The following is a 19131-nucleotide window of genomic DNA, read 5'->3' on the forward strand; positions in this document are numbered from 1 at the left end:
ATTTGAAAAGATATATGCCTGCCTATGTATACTGCAACATTATTTGCTATAGCCGAGATACGAAAGCAGCCTAAGCATTCCTCAGTAGATGAATGGACAGAGAAGATGGGATGTCTATACACCATGGAATATTACTCAGCCATAAAGAAGAATGAGCTCTTGCCATTTGCAACAATATGGATCCCTCTAGAGAGTATAGTGCTAAGGGAAATAAGCTAGATAAAGAAGATAAATACCATATGATTTCGCTTATATGTGGAGTTTAAGAAACAAAACAAATGCACAAAGAGAAAAAGACAAACAAGAGAACAGACTCTTACAGGGAACAAACTAGTGGTTGCCAGAGGGCAGGTGATGGGGACAATGAGTGAAGTAGATCAAGGGGATTAAGAGTATACTTTTTTTAAAGAAAAAGTTTGGATATCTGCTCAAAACTTTCTGAATGAGACCATTTAATTGTCCACCGACATTTCTGAAACTCATTAACGTTGCATTGAGGACCTTGTTAGCTTTTGAAAAAGCATCCTGGGAACAGACCGCTCTGAGTAGGCTTATGTTGTTCTACAAGACACATAGCCTTGGGTCTGCTCTTGGTCCCAGATCAAGTACAAATTGGAAGAGAAAGAAGAATTTGCTGGTTAGCTGGTTCCATTATTTTCGATTTATCAAAATAAGAAATGCATTTTCACCTCTCACATGGAAATGGCAAAGTTAATATGAAATATGCCTTTGGAGGACCTGGTAATTGAAATTACTACAAATTTTGCTTGTGAAAGAGGAAAAAGAGAAACACTTCCTTTTACCTGAATGTTAGATCAGAAATTCAATTTATGTTGCAGTTTCCCCTTTGAAAAATAAATTTTTTATTGAGATATAATTTAAATACCACAGAATTCACTCTTTTTAAGTACGCCACTAAGTGGTTTTTAGTATATTTATAAAATTATGCAGCCTTCACCGCTATCTCATCCCACAGCATTTTCATCACCAGTAAAAGAAATCCTGTGCGCCTTACCAATCACTCCCCATTCTCCTCTCCCGTCAACCCCTAGAAACCACTGATATGCTTCTGTCCCCATGGATTTCCCTAATCTGGGTATTTCATATGAATGGAATAATAAAATACGTGATCTTTTTGTTTCTGGCTTTTTTTCACTTAGCATACTGTTGTCAAGATTTATCCATGTACTTCAGTCCTTTTGATGGCTGGATAGTACTCATTTGTGTGGATATACCACATGTATTTATCCATTCATCTGTTAGTAGACATTTGGATTATTTCTAGAAACTTCTTGACCATCATGAATAATGTTCTATGAACATTCATGTATAAATTTTTGTGTGGGTGTGTGTTTTAATTTACCCTGGGTATATACATATATGTGGAGTTGCTGGGTCATAGGGTAACTCTAACTTTTTGAGGTACATCTAAACTGTCTTTAAAGTGGGGGCACCATTTTACATTCCCATCAGCAATGCAAGAGAGTTCCAGTTTCCTTACATCTTTCCCATTATTTGTTATCAGTTGTCTTTTTTTTTTTTCATTTTGTTTTTAATTTTATTTTTTTTATAAACATATATTTTTATCCCCAGGGGTACAGGTCTGCGAATCGCCAGGTTTACACACTTCACAGCACTCACCATAGCACATACCCTCCCCAATATCCATAACCCAACCCCCCTCCCCCCATCAACCCTCAGTTTGTTTTGTGAGATCAAGAGTCACTTATGGTTTGTCTCCCTCCCAATCCCATCTTGTTTCATTTACTCTTCTCCTACCCCCTCAACCCCCCATGTTGCATCAGTTGTCTTTTTGATTACTTAGAGTTTTCTTCACATAGAAAACAAAGTCCCCAAGGTTATTTGTACCATAGGTGATGTTCCCATATTCTGATATGTATCCCTACTGATTATCAGTAGGAGGTTAGGATATAGGTAAAAGAAAATTTTCATTTCATAAATTTTATTTCTGACTTGACCCCTTTTCGCCAGCAGCCCCACATGGAAACTACTGTTTTACCTGCATTAATAAAATATCATCATTTGAGAGCTTGAGTAACCCTGTCACGCTTTTAAAGGAACAAAGGTTAAAAGTCACTGTCCTTCAGATTACTGTTATACATTCATTCATTGTTTAAAAATAACAAGTTTATGATGGAAAAATAAGAAAAGCCTATAAAGTATGTCTCAAACATAGAAAATCACTCTCTATTATCAGTTGTTTTTTATTTGCCCCTAAATTTTTTAATATGGTGTTAGGGTAAGAAAATTATGGTGGATTTTAATTTTTGTGGTTATCAGTCTTTGCTAACTCTGACAAACACATATTTGTCTCTTACCTTTCTAGAGATTCTCTAATGTATTAGTTACCATTTTTAAGGAATAGTACATCCGTAAAATTTATTTTGTTAAAAAGGTGTTGAATATTATGTTTAGAATTAGAAAACTTTTATTATTTTTATAATTCATTTAAGCTTTTTAAAGTACTTTAGAGATCAATAAAAAGCTTCTCCAGTTTGCTCGAGGGAAATGGAGGTATTGATGAGTGGAGTGATTTTGCAGGGAACCATAACAAAATATTAGAATTCTGAGAACGAAGACAGGGGACTTATGGGAGCTAGTCCAGTGCTCGGACCAGTGGTCAGAGACCCTCTCTTTCTCATGGAGCTACCTTTGCAAACTCACTGGCATTGGATGTTTTAAAGCAAATGGCCAATATGAAAACTTATAAAGGATTAGTTTTGCCATTTATGAGTGACAGCTGCAGCTGTGCTTACATGAGTGAGGAAAGCAATTACAAGGCCCATCGGTTCTCAAGCCGGAGATCTGCAGCCGTTCGCTAGCTGGGGCCAAGAAAAAAATTCTTTGCGTAGAATGTACTGAAGTTCTTCAGTGTAGTCCACCTCAGGGGCCAGGTAAAGGCATTTGTGCAGTGGAAATTAAATTAGATTACTTGCTTCTACTGATGATGACTGAGTGTGATCATTATGTCTTGAAAGCAGGGGGATAATTTAGATAATCTCTTAAACTCTATTAATCCTGTGGCTCCTTGATTTCTATTCCTTATGGCCTACAAATATCTTTTTATTTAATGAGATGACTCTCGTCTACTTGATTTGGACCCACAAGTATTCATCCTAGTTTCTGCCTCCTGGGCTTTGGAGCTAAGGGACAGCTTTCTCTAGTTTCATGCCAGGATTCCGCTCAAAAACTTGAAATGGCTTATGATTGACTACACATTAATTTTAAGTTCTTTTTGACTTAAGAATACAATTTTTAAGTTTTTAATTGAGGTTCTCTTTCTGAGTGTGTGTCTGGCCTTGTCTAAAAAATGTGAGCCAAATTCATGTGCATCATTTAGGAGCAGAGGCTTAAGAGGCGGTGAGAGATTTGCCATCTCTCTTGTCCCCGCACAGGGATTTGCAGGGTTTGCGATGGTGGTGATCCATTAGCTTGGGTGTCTGAATGAGGATGGTTGGAGAAACCTCTGCTGACCTACCAAGGACCTAAACAAGATGGAGAAATAAACCTTTGTTGTTTTAAGCAGCTGGAATATTAGGGTGGTTTGTTACTGCAGGAGAACTCCTGACTCAGACTCTTTTCCAGGTAAAACATTTAGGGAATGCAGTTAGAGCAAATAAACAAGCAAACACAAAAAAACATACTTAACCCCAAAGAGAGGGGCACCTGGGTGGCTCAGCTGGTTGAGTCGCCTTTGGCTCAGATCATGATCCTAGAGTCCTGGGGTCAAGCCCCACGTGAGGCTCCTTGCTCAGTGGGATCCTGCTTCTCCCTCTCCTCCTGCCATTCTTTTGCTCTTTCTTTTAAATAAATAAATAAATAAATAAATAAATAAATAAATAAAATCTTAAAAAAAAAAAGGAGAAGGAAAAAAACAGTTGAGGTTTGTAACTATATGCATATCTTAGCAATAGCAATACACATGTACATATTTTAAAAGTGATGTATTCATGCTGTTCTATCAACAGCATTTATGTACATTGTTCCACAGGTAAAAGGCTAAGAACATTGAATGTATTATCTTTTTTTTTAAATATGTCCCCAATACAATGAAGTAGGAAGTATAATTCTTCTTTTTATAGAAAAAGAAATTGAAATTTGAATAGTTTGTCATCCTGCATAATAAGTGCCAGAGGTGTAAGTTTTTATACAAACTTTTATTATAGGCCATCCAACCCCAGAGCTGTTGTTTTAGATCATTTACTCAGTCTTTAAACAATGCCAATTTGTTAGCAATATACAATGACTGCATTTCCTTGTTAAAAGCATTTTTATGCAAGATCGTTGATATTGTTGCATAGTATTCCATAGTATAATTGTGACAAACAAATTTAATCGGTCCTCCTCTGCTAGACATCTAAATCGTCTCTTAATTTATTCAAGTTCTAAATACTATCATTTACATTCTTGCAGCAGAAAATTTGCACAAATCTTTCTTAGACATACTTCTAAATGCCTACCAATATATTAAAGCTTTTCAATTAAAAAAAATCGCCCAAGCAAATCATATTCTCTAGAAGAAGTGTACCAATATACCCTCCTACCAGGACATAACAGGGGTTCCCTTCGCCCACCAATAGGGACAATTTCAATACTCAACTTTTCTTGATACATTTTGCTCTTGCTTTTATGAGCTTACCACTTATCAAACTCCTTTCATTGACTTCTATAATCATCAAACAAATTATTTTTCTGTAGGCATTATTATTCAGAGGCTTGTGCTTGCTGTATTTGCCTTCTTTGGTCATCATTTGTCCTTGTGTCTAAGTCATCTTTTTGTTTGGTCTGCAATCTCGCATGCTTTTGTTACCTGTCCTCTGTGCCCTTTGGTTTTCTTTTATCAGACTTGTTCTAAAAGGTATTGCGTATTTTTTAGTCCTTAAGCACACATGAACGTGTACTCCCACAAGGGAAGGTGGGAAGTGGAGGAAGAATGATAAATTGAGGCTAATTATTTAATATTGTAGCTTTTAGAAAATAGAAACTATGTCCTCATTTTTATCAATTAGTACATTTTAATTAATGAATTAAGCAAGTTGGTTCAATTCCCTTAGCTAGGAACATACTTTCAAAGAATAATAGCATGCCAAATTCCCACCATCTGGAGATTTTTCAATTACAGCCATAATTTATCTCTTTTACTGGCAAAGCACATCTTTAAATATTCTTGTTTTAGTTATCAGAGAAGTTTCCCATGATGCATGCATTTTTTAACTCTGTGATTTTTACTCTGATTTTTTTGACAACTGAATCATTATTTTTCTTATTCATGGACACAGAGATGTTGTTATTTCAAACAGAGAAAAAGTATTTTAAAAAATGGAAATTCTCCAGTGTATTTAAAAAAAAAAAACTTTTGGAGGGGAGGATCTTTCTATATTTTTGCTAATTTTTTTTACAGATTTATTGAAGTATAATTGATAAACCAAAAAAACTGCACATATTTAATGTATACAATTTGATGAGTTTGGACATATGTGTATACCCATGATGCCATCACCACAGTCAAGATCATGAATGTATCCATGCCTCCAAACATGTCCTTGTGTCCCTTTGTGTGTGTGTGTGGGGGGTGGTGTTAGGGATACTTAATATGAGACATATTTGAAATAGTCAAACTTATAGAAGCAGAAACAGGGAACAAGGAAATGAGGACTTGTTTAGTGGGTATAAACACAGCTATTTATAAGATGGATAAGTTCTAGAGATCTGCTGTCCTACCTAGTGCCTATAGCAAATAATACAGGATTTTAGACTTAAAAATTCAAAAGAATAGATCTGCAAGCATTTAAATTAAGCACCACACCACCTGTTGTGATTTTGATTATATTTTTAAAATTCTTGGTGACCTAATTAAATATCCCATTTTAAGTTAGCTGCAGTGGAAAATGCACAGAGTTTTCACGTGACAGGGGAGCCCCATGTGTTCTTCCTGCAGTATTTCGAGACAGCAAGTAGGATTCAGATTTACACTGTTCTAAGTTATATCTTAGATCTACTACATCCGCCAGTGCTTGAGGACTCTGGAATGGTCATGCACTAAATTATGGCATTTTAAACATAGCTGCTAACGACCACAGCCAAAGAAGACGAAGAAATGACCCTGTGAAATTAACGTCTTATTCCTCCTTATCTGGAAGGAATGGCGCTGCTTTCAGTGACTCACCAAATGGAGAAAATATCAGTGAGTTTGTAAATCATGTCAGAAATAAAAAATCTGTATTTTGTCATATTATATGATGAAAATTCAGTCCGTGGATCCTCAGGCAGTCTTCCATGGGTCTCTGAGCACACTTGGAACTCCTAGGGCTTCTGCCATAGCTTCTGTTTGTTCTGTTGTCATGGAACAACCCACAGTAGCAGTCGGGCCCTTAAGAAGAGAAAAGCCTGTTTATTATTTGCTTTATTTGTACTCAGAAAAACTTACTAGAATGTCTTAAATTGTATATGTATCTTCTATTTCACAAAACCTCAGGAATATAGATGCTATTTATCATGACTTTTTCAAAGATAAGGTAAAGATAAAAAGTTCGGGGTCCAAAGAGAACTAAATACAGTGCCTCCAACATCCTTCTTCTGTGTCCTCATGAGGTGCTGGGACCTCTGCGTGCTGGGACATTTTCTATCCTCAAAGAGGCCAAAGGTTCAGGTGTCCAGAACTGGTGGCTTCCTGGAAGGTCCTGGTTAAATCCAGGGTTAAATTTCTCATTCCTATGAGGAAGGAGCACTTGCTAAACAAAAGGCATAATTTTCATAGATTCAAGGGAATTGCTAAAAAGAATTGAAAAGAGCCAAATTCAATAGAAATGGCAGCCTCATAGAGGATGATTATTCAGGGACTCCTTTTTCCAGTAGGTAATTATCCCTGTTCCTTATTCCCCCTTCTTTGTTTTATGTTGCCTTTCTTCTTGGCATTTTTATATTCAATAGAACTTAGAGGAGAGAAAGAAATTCAGAAGGTGAAACAATTATTTTGTATGTTTTTAAAAAAGGTGATAGAAGGTATTTCAGAGGAAAGTAACAAACTTAGTATTTTTTAATTGCCTGAGGTTTTTCTAATGTATAGTCCAGAAAACTGTATCACTTCCAAGACAGAGTGAATATTTTTTTTTGTAGCAGTCAACGATCTTGCTGTAATGTTTTATCTCTGGCAATAGAACATTTTGTGTCAAAGATAGGAATCGATCCAAATAAATAGACAACTTTTATTACATTTTTGCATAATTTTTATGTGGTAAATTGAAAACCAGTGAAATCCTTTGGCTAAGAAAACTTCCTAGTAAGAGGTGCAGCAAATATTGTCAAAATCTATTTGAAATGAAAATAGAAAATTGGACATGAATTCAATCCCAATTTCTTTAAGTGAGCTTAAAATGAAATGTGTGACAACTATGACAATTTTGTTACTACAATTATATATTTATTTCTATTAAAACACTAAACACATAGTGAGGATGTAGTGTGTTGCTCTAGCGGTTTTGTACTTGATTTTTTTTTTTCAGTAGAAAAATGCAAACCAGATACTTTTAGTGGGAAACAGTAAGGGCTGGCTATCAGCCTTAGTCTTCATGGAACCATACGCTCTGCAGATTTCCATTTTAATAGAAAACGAACGACGCAGAATGTCATCATTTTGTCTAAGCTTTAACGTCATAGAGCTGATCAGAACCCCATGATTCCCCTCTTGGACACACAAGATGTTATTAAAGATGTTATTAAAAATTGATGGGGCTGGCCATTGTGCTGTATTCACGTAATGGATGTATTCAATATATAATCACGTGATAACACAGCCAATTAATGCATCATATTTTCCTTAGTGGTGTTGTTTATAACATTTAATCAACCTTATATCTACTGACCACCCTACCATGTATCTCTGTGCTAAGCCAGGGGTCAGGAGGATCAGGAAGCCGCATTCTGTTTTTGCTGATAAAGTTTTATTAGAACACAGCCAAGCTCGTTTGTAAGCATATGGCTGCTTTCTTGCTGTAACAGCTAGTTAAATAGTTGCCGCAGAGAGTGAATAGCACACAGAGGCTCAAATAGTCACTGTTTTGCCCTTTATAGAAAAAGTTTGCTGCTCTCTGTGCTAAGGATTTGTGGCAGGTGTGGCCAGGTTAACCTGGTGGGAAGGGAACTGAGTGTCTTGAGAATGAGAAGAGGAAGATACTGTTTTCTAAAGAAATCTGGGTGCAAATATGGCTTCATGAAGTGAGTTAAACTGGAATTGAGTCCACAGGGAGGAGTAGCATTAGATAATGATTTCAAAAACGTGTGTTCTAGGTAGAGGGAACCACATGAACAGAGACACTGAGTTAACGGGAGGATAACTTTTGTAGGGAACAAAAAAATTCACTTTTGATGATAAATGAAGAACAAAAAAGTAGTGGGAGACAGCCCCGGGGACACATGCCATCTCTCCTGCCCCCTACCACTTCTCCCCACATTGTGATGGGTTTGACATAGAGAAAGCGACTTCTTTGCAGAACTCTTGTTCTCATAATTGTCTTATGAGGTTGATTGTTAGTAAGAAGGACACACATGGTAAGCATGATTGTAAATAGGCTAGAATGATGTTGTAGAAATGCCGGTTAACCTGGCTTAGGGCCCACTCCGCTGTGTCACTGATGAAATGCCAAGCTTGATGTAACTAAAGTTCCCAAGACTGAAATCTTCCCATGAATGAGATAAATATGTTCACATCTTTCTTATGCCCATCTCTCTTCTTACTACACCTCAAATCATGTCTGCTTATTTACTGACAGTAGGAAAAGACAAGCACAAATCTAGAGTGGCTGTTGTATTAAAAGTCATTCATATTAGCAGAGTAGTCAAATGACAACAGTTCAGCAATCAGGTTAGCATCTCAAGGGTCACATTATCTGTCCGGGTATGTCTACACATACCCATGTGTTTTATTTTTATTTTTTCTTAGTTTTTATTTAAATTCCAGTTAGCAGACAGTGGTATTAGTTTCAGGTGTGCGATTTAGTGATTCAGTACTTCATGCAGCACCCAGTGCTCATCGCGAGTGCGGTCCTTAATCTCCATCATCTACTTAACCCAGCCCTCCACCCACCTCCCTTCTGGTGACCATCAGTGTCTTCTCTATATTAAGAGTCTGTTTCTTGGTTTGCCTCTCTGTTCCTTTCTTCACCCCCCAGCCCTGCTTCTTTGTTTTGTTTCTTAAATTCCACATAGGAGTGAAATCATATGGCATTTGTCTTTCTCTAACTGGCTTATTTTGCTTAGTATCACACTCCCTAGATCTATCCATGTCATTACAAATGGTAAGATTTCATTCTTTTTTTTATGGCTGAGTAATATTCCATATCACTCACACACACACAAACACACACACACACACACATCTTCTTTATCCATTCGTATTATCCTCATGTGGTATTTTATTTTATTTTATTTTTTCAGTGTTCCAAGATTCCATTGTTTATGCACCACACCCCATCCATGTGGTTCAAATGACAAAGGGCAACATATCATGAAGCAAGATAGTGGATTTTGGGTATGGACGGGAGTGGCTCTATGCTCAGTCTAGACTGCCACTAGCTAGGTATCTGAGCCAGCAAGTCATAGTCTAAAGTGGCAGCAAAACCCTAATGGGGACTGTGAACTTAACTACTTTAGGCTGCTTTCTCGCTCCTTTCTTTCTCTCTGCAGTAAGTGAACTTGACCGTGTTTTGACTCATTTGGGCCCTTACATTTTCTGTTCGGTCACATGGCCTCCATGCCCGTGATTTCCAACTCAACTTCACAACAGACTCTCTATCTGGTTTTGCATAGCTAACTATACAGAGCTGACTGTTCCTCAGGAGAATCAGGTGACTGGCCAAGCTGTTCTTCTAGACTCTGCTCTTTCCCAAGTGACTGTTTTGAGTATGGAGTGATGCATTTTTCAGTTATGGCATCCTTTCGTTTGGAATAAAGCAGTTAAGATGGATGAGATTTGGTTCTCCATAAATATTTATTTCTTATGTGATGTCTTTTATTTGGATAAAGGAGGAAAGGCAGGATTCTTTGGCTTCTTATTTAAGTTTCTAAATAATTCTGGCCTCTTTGCTGCTTAAAATATCCATGCCATGTGGATGCTTGTAAATAGTACCAAATGGTCTGGCATGGTACAGTCGTGAGCCATTTAAGGTTTGAATGGTCTCAAGGATGAAATGGCAAATCTTTGAGGTCATTTTTAAGTCCTTTACAAGGACATTGAATTCTTTGCTAGGATTTCTTTCTCTGGATTTCTTCCTAAGGCCCCATATTTCCAATAGCTAACGAAAGGAGTTTAAAAGAAATATTAAAAAATACAAACAGATATAGAGGATAAGGTGACTAGAAAGTAAAGTCTCTTATACTTACTCATTTGATTAATTTGCTAGAAGTCAGGGTATGATTAATGTTACTATTCAATTATAGTTGCAGTGGTGAGACAGACTCCCACAACTTGATGCTCTTGAGTGTAGTTTATTATAATTATTAAAGAGTCAGTAGCAAAACCCAAGTGGCATAGTTCATGTTTGATTCTAAATGCACTCTCTGGATGATCATACTACATAAAGAGAAAAATCCAGAGGGATTTTTGGGAAATGAGATCCTTTGTGTTAGGTTGTGTTAGGAGGCCTGAAGGTCTTGTGGCTGCACATGGGTTGGGCAGGGCTGCTACAGACTGCATTGTTCAATCCTGTTCTCAAATGTTGCTATGGACAGGCATCAATTTCTTACTTGTGTGGAGAGACTCCTACTTATGGCCAGTGTGTGCTTCCTCTCTGTACCTCATGCTTCGGCCACTTCCATGGTGAGGGCATGTATGTCTGTGGGGTTGATAATTACAGAGATGGTTGTATGGCCCATGACACCCTCACAGGGTGCACTCATGCCATTTTTCGTTTATGTGACCCCTGAACATTTTTGTATCTTTCTGGATCCTTAGTTATATTATCTGTAACCACAGTATTATTATAACTGCTCTGTGCCCTCTAAAATGTTGTGAGGGATAAGAAAGACAGTACATGTGAGATTATTTAATTTTAAAACTAACTTGCAATTGTAAGGGATTATAAGGGCTTAACTAAATGACATAGCAGCTGAACCCAAGGACACAGAATTTATTTTTTAAAAATATTTATTTATTTTAGAGGGAGAGGGAGAGAGTGTGTGCACATGAGTAGGAGAGGGGTAGAGGGAAGGGGACAAGGAAACTCTTGGCTGAGTGCAGAGCCCGATGCAAGGCTCAGTCCTACGAACCATGAGATCATGACCTGAGATGAAACTGAGAGCCAGATGCTCAACCAACTGAAACACTCAGATACCCCAAGGGTGCAGAATTTCATATAGAAAACAAGATCAATATTCACTCACTCATTCATTCATTAATTCAGTCATACATTCAACCTATATTTGTTGGGATCCTACTATGTGCCTAGAGCCAGTCTAGGTGATGAGGAAAGAAAAATAAATAAGACAATTAATATCAGGGCTCCCACAGAGTTTCTAGTGAGTTTGTTTGGGGGAAGTTAAATAAGAAAATAAATAATTTCAGTTACTGCTAGAAGAAGGAAGTCAAGATAATATGAAGAGTGTCTGGTGTGGAGTTCGGGGCTTGCTCCAGATAAGGTGTCAGGGACCTTCATGGAGGAGGTTCTCTTTGGCTAGATCTGGGTATTGAAAGGGGATCAAATGAGAACTGAGGAAAGATAGCCAGAAAACAGAAAAACAATGGCTTATACAAAATTTCAGACTCAGATGATAAAAGTTTCCTGGAAGAGATCCATATCAGGTGGGCTCTGTCCTTAAAGAACCCGCAGAGGAGACTGAGAGCTTGTTGAAGAAGAATTTTTAAAATACCAATCCAAACTCCTACCTAATTTAATTTTGTTCGTGATGCAGCCTGGGCATCAGGGAGTTTAAAAGCTCCCTGATGATTCTACTATGCAGTCATATTAAGAATCGCTGCTCTGCAGAGACTGTAATGGACAAAGTCTTGCAGGAAAGGATGGTCATTTGTGCTCTTGCCCTACTTCCCACAGAGCAAACAAGGCTTTGGGGAGTGCTAAGAGTTGCAGAAAAATTACTGTCCTGTGGGGTCTTTTCCTCATGCTCTGTTGAATAGGTGGGAAAGCAATGAGGTGGAGGTGAGGGGAGGGGGGTGCAGCGGGGGGTATGGTCTTGGAGAAGTGGGGAGAATAGTTTTCGAAACAGGAAATCACCTCAGGAGACACAGAAATATGAAAGAGTATCATATGTTTGTTCAAGGACTTGCTCCAGCTCAGTTTTTGTGTATCTGAGGTGGGGGTGAGAATCTGTATTTTTTTCTAATTTAATTTTATTTTTTGGTGTTCCAAGATTCATTGTTTATGCATCACACCCAGTGCTCCATGCAATATGTGTCCTCCTTATTACCCACCACCAGGCTCACCTAATCCCTACCCCCCCACCCAAACCCTCAGTTTGTTTCTCAGAGTCCACAGTCTCTCATGCTTTGTCTCATCCTCTGATTTCCCCCAATATAGTTTTCCTTTCCTTCTTCTAATGTCCTCCACATTATTCCATATGCTCCACAAGTAAGTAAAACCATATGATAAATGATTTTCTCTGCTTGACTTATTTCACTTAGCATAATCTCCCCCAGTTCCGTCCATGTTGATACAAAAGTTGGGTATTCATCCTTTCTGATGGAGGCATAATACTCCATTGTATATATGGATCACATCTTCCTTATCCATTTGTCCGTTGAAGGGCATCCTGGCTCTTTCCACAGTTTGTCGACTATGGCCATTACTTCTATGAACATTGGGGTACATATGGCCCTTCTTTTCACTAAATCTGTATCTTTGGGGTAAAAATCCAGTAGTGCAATTGCAAGGTCATAGGGTAGCTCTATTTTTAATTTCTTAAGGAATCTCCACACTGTTTTCCAAAGTGGCTGTTTCAACTTGCATTCCCACCAACAGTGTAAGAGGGTTCCACTTTCTCCACATCTTCTCCAACACTTATTGTTTCCTGTCTTGTTAATTTTCGCCATTCTAACTGGTGTAAGATGGTATCTCAGTGTGGCTTTGATTTGAATTTCTCTGATGACTAATGATGATGAATATTTTTTCATGTGTCTGTTGTCCATTTGTATGTCTTCTTTGGAGAAGTGTCTGTTCATGTCTTCTGCCCATTTTTTGACGTGATTATCTGTTTTTTGAGTGTTGAGTTTAAGAGTTCTCTATAGATCTTGGCTATCAGCCCTTTGTAGTGTCATTTGTCTGTAGTGTTATTTCATGGGTTGCCTCTTTGTTTTGTTGACTGTTTCCTTTTCTGTGCAGAAGTTATCTTGATGAAGTCCCAGAAGTTCATTTTTGCTTTTGTTTCCTTTGCCTTTGGAGACTTGTCTTGAAAGAAGTTGCTGTGGCCGATGTCGAAGAGGTTACTGCCTATGTTCTCCTCTAGGATTTTGATAGATTCCTGCCTTATGCTGAGGTCTTTTATCTATATTTTTAAATAGATTTCCAGTGTAAAGATGAAGCATTTGGGTATGAATGCTGGGGGTATATCTCTTTCACAAAAATGTCCTTCCATGGACCTTGATTGCTCAGAAATCTTTGACCTGCTTTCCAACTTCATAGATTGTTTTCTGAGAACTAACCTGTGGTGCTGTCTTGACCCGAATAATTTGTATTGTAATGAGGGTTTCTTGGAATTCTCTATCAAGAAATTCTTAACCTGGAGTTCATGCAACTCTGAAGTTGAGTATCGGAACCTTCTTATACTTTTATGAAAAGAGGGTCATAGCTTTTTTTACCAGATTCTAAACAGTCTGCATCATATCAGCCAAAGGTAAACCAAAACAAACACTTTTAGAGAGCTATCACAGCAGATTTTTAAAGAACATATTTTGAAGTACTTGTGCCTAACTATATACTTATAGTGTAATAATTAAATCAGTACATTATACTGCTAGGGATCAAATATAGAAATAGTTTGTAATATTAAGCATAAAATCTAATTGTATATAAAACTTATGATTCAACTTGTTGTTGTTGTTTTTTTTAAATGTGTTCATAAGATATAAGTTTGGAGTAAAAAGTGGATCAAGCCCTAAACCATTTTATTCTAATTCGTGAGAATTTGTCACTGAAGTTTCTTATTAGGGTGACTGGAAACACAGACAGATATTCAGACAGGGAAAAAGATAATCCCACTGCTATTTTTCTGTCAGAACAGAATGACATTTCTTCTATAATGCTTTTGGGTTTACTCTCTACCCATGAGAGGTGTCCATTCTGATCAATAAATGTTTTAAGTATTGGATGCTTATAAGAGCACAACCTGGCATTCTAGAAATAACAGGAGTATGTGAATAAGACCAGAAGGAAATTTAATTTATATGCTAATCAAGTTTCATTAGAATTGTTTTAAGGAGACCCATCTCATTATGTAAAAATAAAGTCTTTTATTAACAAATATAAAAATTTAATAAAGAAATATAATTGGTGTTTTGCAAATCCTATGTGGCTTCAAACTGAGATTTAGTGAGTCCATAAACTTATTTCCAATCAGCGTTCAGTCATATTATTATTGTTCTAACTTTGGCTAGTTCATGTCCTTATTAGTCTTGGAAACGTGTAGGATATGGCTAAATTATCAAAGAAAATTCCAGTCCAGTGGGACAGAGCATACAACCCAGGGAAACAGTGGAGCAGATGGATGAATAGGTCATAAAGCAGCCGTAACTGTTGGTTGTTGATCTTGAATGATCCATGGTCTACCTTCTGGACTCACAACTTTTCATCATATATCTATTCCTATATTCATTTATTTATTCAATGCAGTTAATTACATTGGCAATATAAAATGACAAGAAGGATCTCTCTGATGTTTACCTAAATAACATAATTTGGGTAGATGTTATTTTGCTTCTAATGTTTTTAGCCTCTGGTTGAATCCAAAGAATTTATTTTCATTATATATTGGTTATACTAGGGAAAAGAAGTTTAATGAGAGTATTTGCTATACATGCAATGTAAGCAATAAATATGGCAAGTGTTCAAGAAACTATAGCTCATGCTTACCAGAGATGGAAGATCGTCAGGAACACAAGGGCAGAGCGTTACGGTGCCCAGATCACACTTCAGAGAAAGCACCAGGTATAGATATCCAAGGAGTCATTTGGACTTTACATCCTGAAAGAAGTCTAGATTTCTTGATTATGTTTTTGATCCCTTTGTCATTAATTACAGCACTGAAGATATAACAAAATTACACAGAATCGATTTTAATTAAGAGTCTTTTGAGTGCAAATGGCTCAATTCCAATTCAACCAGAAACAAACAAATGAATTATGTACTCACATAACCAAGAAGGACAGAGGTAGGATGACCTTTAGGATGGATGGAAAGGGACTTAGACAAGCTCATTATCACTCTCTTTCTCTCTTTCTGCCCCTCACCCACCAGCACACACATTGCTGCTTCTGCCAGGAGTTTGGTTTGAATCGTGCTACTGCAGGTAGAGTTTTCTCAATGTAGGAGAGATATGGATTTTAACACCACCAAAGGTTATATTTTTATTATGCCCTGACCAAGGAAGATGAGAGGTTCTTCCCTTCCAATTCAAGGGAAGAGGGCAGGAATCTCAGGAAAAAACTCAATGACTTAGGCTGGAACCATGATCAGTTTTGAACTAATACCGTGTCCACATGAGAGATGATGGAGTATTGAACTTGACCCACCTTGGAGGCAACTCTGGGGTGGCGAGGTGTAAGATTTCCAGACTTCAGAGAGCCCTTCTGAGCAGAGGAAGCAGTTTTTGCTGGCTATAACTGCGTTTTTGGTTGGTATTGGCCTCGAGACTATTTGATTACATGTAGAGCCTTCTTCATGTGGCAAGGATGATGTATAGCATATTTTCAGATTCATAACCAAAGGACACCACCATATTACAAGGCAGATCATTAATGGCCGTGGTGGATAGAAGAATGGTCCATAGAGACATTCACGTCCTGGTCCCTGGAACCCTTGGATATGTTCGGTTACCTGGCAGAAGGGGAGAGGTGCACACAGAACTAAGATTGCTGATCAGGAGATTATAGTGGGGTATTTGGATAGACCCAGAATAATCACAAGGGTCCTTTAAGTGGAAAAGCAGACAGAAATGGTTTCAGAATCAGAGTGATTCAACCTGAGAAGGACCTAACCTTCTGTTAGTAACTTTGAGGATGGGGGAACGGGGCCGAGATTCAGGGACTGTGGTCAGCCTCTGGAAATGAAAAGGCAAGGGAATATTTCCCCCTAGAGCCTTCAGAAGGAACGCATTCTGCTGACACCTTTATTTCAGCCTAGCGAAATCCATTTAGACTTCTGAACTCCAGAACTATCCGGTAATAACTTTGTGTCATTTCGAGCCAGAAAGTTTGTGGTAATTTGCTATGACAGCAATGGGAAATAATACAGTAATCCATGGAAATATTCTTTGCTATAGTTAATAGAATATACTTCAGAACTTTTTCTGAGTGAATTATGTATTCCTTTGAATCATTTTAGACTTTTTGCAGAGAATCTGAGAAGGAATAATGTTAAAAAGATTATTCCTTTTACCACTAGTACTTCATTTGTCAGCATAAACCTTGAAAGGTTAGCTAAGGTATAATTTCCTTGTTGACTTTCCTCTTGCATTATTTTAAAATCATGGAAATTAGTTTTAAACACAACTTTATATCATACTTTCTGCACTTACATGAGATCTTACAGTTTATTCCTTGTGTAATATAGTGTGGGTATATTGTTTTAATTGCCATATACTGTATTTTGAGCAAGCATAATGTGCATCTTTATTCCATTATTTAATCCATTATTCCACTTAAATGGTGCATGAACACAATGACAGGATTTTAATATTATGGTCTGAATGTTTTTTCCTGTTTCTGTGTCATAATTCTACATTGTAATTCTGTATATACATTATTATCTAGAGTAAATAAGTAGATCCAATGTATTTGGGGCCTACATTTTGGGAGTCTTTCATAATAAAATGAATTCAAAATTGTAAGTTTGAAATTAGTGAAGAATGAATATTTATTTAGGATGAAAAGGGATCAACATTTGAAAAGCCGACAAATACCACAAACATTGTGAAATCCAGAATATGATGAAATTGCAATTTTATGCATCTAGTGGTCATGGCTCTATATACTTTAAAACCTGTTTCTTTTCAACTTCCCAAATGTGGGTTGGGCTTAATAAAATGCATTTAGTATTATGACTTAGTTTCTGGCCTCACATTGTCAAGACCCGGTATTAACTCTAGGAGTATTCCTAGAAGCCATCCCTACACCCTAAAACACCATGAAAGTGACTGTACCCCCACTAATCCCAAAGCATATGTATCCTCAGCTTCCCTTGTCTAAATCCCCAGGTGCCTGGAGCTATGCCAGTGTCACTTGACAAGGAGGGAAGTATAGCTAAGTGGAAGTTGGACTAGCGAGGGAGTCTTAATTAATAATAAATTTTAAATAAAAATAAATAATAATAATAGTAAATATACTAAAAATAATAACATTTAAATAAATAAATAATATATTTTAATAAATAATACATGAATAATTTATTATTTTTGGAAATTTCCAAAAATATAGATCACCTCTTACCAGGGTCCTCCCCAGCACCATGGAAAGGACCCCCATAAGTAAAGAAATCTGTGGATTAACTGCCACTCGCTCCATGATCAATGTGCCTCAAGTCTTCATAGTTGACCCTGCAGAACTGCCCTTGGGGGTTGTAGACGAAGGAGAGAGCGACAAGTTTCTGCCCTGTCCTGACTTCCTGGGTTTTCCTCCAGAAGAATAAGAAGCAGATCATTTGCTCAGGTGGGACACTGCTGTGGCTTCAGCCCGTCTTTCGATCGATCGCTGTAAAGGTGAAGTCCGTCGTGACTCCTTATGATGCTTCCGCAGGCACTTGGCACTCTGGCCTGGCAGCTGTCTATCTCATGAGGTTGAAATCATGAGCATTCTTCTTTACTACCAGCAGGAAAGCATCTGGTTAGAGAGATAGTTTTGTACATGTGAGTCCCTCCAGCTCAGGCATCTTTCCTTTCCCTGGGCATGTGTGAAATTGGAAGTATTTGTCATATTATCAGCTTCCAAATACATTAAAAAACAAAACAAAACAAAACTTGGAAGCGGATAGCATGGGGCCTCTGAAGTTTCTATTTTTATTTATTTGTCATACAGAATGTCACTTTTCACCTGAACCCCTTGCAGACGTCAAGGTCTTCCTGCAAAATGTAACCGTGACCTTGAGTCTTAGTATCATACTCCACAAAAAGCTAGATTTTAGGGGATGGAAATTCAGAGTTAGAGCCCTTTTGACTATTTTTTCCTTCACTTAAAAACAGATAAGGAAGTTGAACCACCGCAGATTGATGCTAAGCCTAAAATGAGCTTTGCATACTCATTGAAAACAGTGTTCCCACACCCTGCAGTCTTTATTCCCCGTCTTAAAATGCGCTTGTCCATCTATGCACAAGACTTTAGAGACAGGAGATTTTCAGAGTCTCAATGTGTCGATAGGAGGATGAACAAAAAGAAAGCTTTTTCAGAACTTCATTGCTCTCTGTGACTTCTCTCCGGGAAAAGGCAGACCTTTAGTTTTGTCAAAAGGGAATAAGACTGTTCGCAATGACAAATTAAGGTTTCAGGGGATAATTGAAATAAGGAAGTGGAAAAGTTTGGCGGATTATCCCCAAAGCCTGGATCAGACAAGGAAATAAACCAAAGGCAGCCTAGATTGAAGTGAGGATATACAGTCTTAGGTCAAGAGCCTGTGCTGGTTGGGAGCAAAGAGATAGAACAAAAAGGAATGAGACGAAATGTTTTCACAGATTGGAGACAGTGGTGTGTATATACATGCTGGGCCTTTGCAGGCTGAGGGTATGTCTTTTACTTAATTTATTTCTTTTGCCTGCAAAGAGCCCAGCAATGTACTAGAGGCTACATACTGATTGAGTCAACCTTTCTCTATATGCAAAAATCTGTATGATTAGGCTTTTGTTCTTGGGTAGTGTTTCTAGTATTAGATTGAAGATTTGGTAGGCGATAGCAGTTAACAT

The 19131-nt window shown here is 37.6% G+C and overlaps 1 protein-coding gene across 1 annotated transcript in view; it reads left to right on the forward strand.

Moving 5' to 3' along the window:
- ITGBL1 (integrin subunit beta like 1) overlaps positions 1–19131 on the forward strand; it is a 214314-nt gene that overhangs the window by 115496 nt on the left and 79687 nt on the right. The gene's annotated exons all lie outside the window — the stretch shown is intronic.

The sequence above is a fragment of the Lutra lutra genome, chromosome 3 (genome assembly GCF_902655055.1).
Source record: "Lutra lutra chromosome 3, mLutLut1.2, whole genome shotgun sequence".
In the NCBI taxonomy this organism is placed as follows: domain Eukaryota; kingdom Metazoa; phylum Chordata; class Mammalia; order Carnivora; family Mustelidae; genus Lutra; species Lutra lutra.